A 2,112-nucleotide genomic window follows, 5' to 3' on the forward strand; every position below is an offset into this window, starting at 1 on the left:
GTATTTTCCTTTTGTGTTTTGAACATATTTATAATACCTGTATTCAATTTTTGTCTGCTGAATTCACCAGCTTAGCCATTTTAGGACTGGTGTCTATTGACTGCTTTTTTCCTTAACTATGTATAACAATATCTCTGGCTTTGTATGTGTAATTTTTATGTGTACTGCACATTATTGATAAAGCAGTGTAGAAATTTTGAATTTTTTTTTCTTTTAACATGCAGGTAAATTACTAATTGATCACATTGGACTTGTGTAGGTTTGACTTTATGCATTGTTAGAATCTCTGGAAAGCCCAGGGTGTTTCTTAAGCTCCTCTTACTTGTGGCATTGATCTTCAAAATATTTCTTTCTTGCTGATCTTTCAAGACTTGGTTTTAATTTGTTTTAGGGTAGATTTAAAGTAGGCCTTAACTTAAGGCTTGTTCCTTATTTCCGAAGTTGGATTTTGGTCTGTATTGAATGTGCAGGGTATTAATGAGGTGTTAAGAAGGTGTTAATAAGATCTCTCTATTGCTCTCTACTGCTCTCTTCTTGGCAATATTAAAAACAGTAAAGCAAAGTGATGTAATCTAAGTATTTTCAACTTATTCTCTTAGATAATAAGTAGTTTCAGATAACAAGAACTTGATGGTACCTTCTGGAATAAGAACCTATATAGGATGGCTTTGCTTTAGCTTGTTGGGAGTTTAGTCATCCTCTGAAAAGGAGCTTCTCTTATTTCTAGAATGTCTTTTAAATTAGACTATGAAATTTACATTAAAAAAAATATTTTGTAATAATATTTTAGTCATTTTTGTTTACAATTGAGAACTGAGACTCTGGGTATTTAAAATTAATAGCCTTGCCTGTGTTGCCATTATAGACAACAGAAAAAGTTTCAACCTTGTGTTCTACATTATTCTGCTGTGTTTTATCCAAATAAATCTTTGAGTTAGTTGGCATCCAGTTTCACCTGGATTCTCTTGACTACACTTTCACTTGGAAAGACTAAGTCCTCTAGGATCACATGTGCATGGTTGTCAGAGTATGGTTTCTAGGATGCATTTGCTTATTTTCTTGTACAGACTTTTTGAGTTGGCTTAGGCAGAATTCTCCTCTGGGCTTTAAAGTTAATGTATTTCTCACTGAACATTTTCTCCAATTCAAGTACTTACCAGACTTGGTTTTTCTCAAAAGATTTCAGTTGAGGAACAGGAACAATGATCATAATAGCTTTCTGACCGCTATCAACTTACTCTCCCTAGCTGCTGTTATATTCAGCTCTCTTATCTGGGACTTAAGGTCTGAATTCATTTTCAGCTCAAGGAAGACCCTGAGAGATGCTGGACTAAAACTCATCTCACTTTTCACCATTGGGCTTCACTATCTTCACACTCTAACTAAACATGTTCTCCTTATTGAGCACTGACCTAGGAAGAGAATACTTTATTTTTACAATTTCCTCAGCAATGTGTGAGATATAATAAGATACTAAGTTATTAAAAAGGCTACATTTTAGTAAAGCAGGTTACATTTCAGTTTATAATCCATTTAATCAATCTTGTCTCTTTAATATCACTCAAGTGTACCCATCCTCTCTACCTTCACTACCACAATCTCTGTGCAGCCTCCTGTAATGACTTGTCTGGTTTACTGGTCTCCTAGCATCTACTCTGGAAACCCAATAATTCATTTTCCACATAGAAGTTATAGAGAGTATAACAGGATTTTAAAAAGGAAAATGTCACCACTTGGAGTGTGAAATCTTCCTCTGCATTTAGTAGTGGAATTTACTTATAGATGAAAGGATTGAGAGGGGGATGAGGAAGAAATGTCCTTGAAAGAGAACAAAACATAACATTATAAACAGTTGGGTTTTTTACTCTTTGAACCATGCATTTATTGCTAAGGTTGCAGACTTCTCCTCACAAGCTACAGCTGATCCTTGAACAGTAAGGGAGTTAGGGAAGCCGACCCTCTGCATACTTTATAGTTAGCCTTCTCTATCCATGATTCTGCACCTGCAAATTCAAACTCAACCAACTATGGATTGTATAGTACTGTAGTATGTATTTAGTGGGGAAAAAATCTGATATGAGTGGACTCGTACAGTTTAAACCTGTGTTGTGT

General features: G+C 34.9%; 1 pseudogene; it reads right to left on the bottom strand.

Annotated features, from left to right (window-relative positions):
• Window positions 1-786: 786 nt before the first annotated feature.
• On the bottom strand, window positions 787-1,390 carry LOC131755724 (small ribosomal subunit protein eS7-like; annotated as a pseudogene).
• Window positions 1,391-2,112: the final 722 nt, after the last annotated feature.

Source organism: Kogia breviceps, chromosome 4, assembly GCF_026419965.1.
Source record: "Kogia breviceps isolate mKogBre1 chromosome 4, mKogBre1 haplotype 1, whole genome shotgun sequence".
Taxonomy (NCBI): domain Eukaryota; kingdom Metazoa; phylum Chordata; class Mammalia; order Artiodactyla; family Physeteridae; genus Kogia; species Kogia breviceps.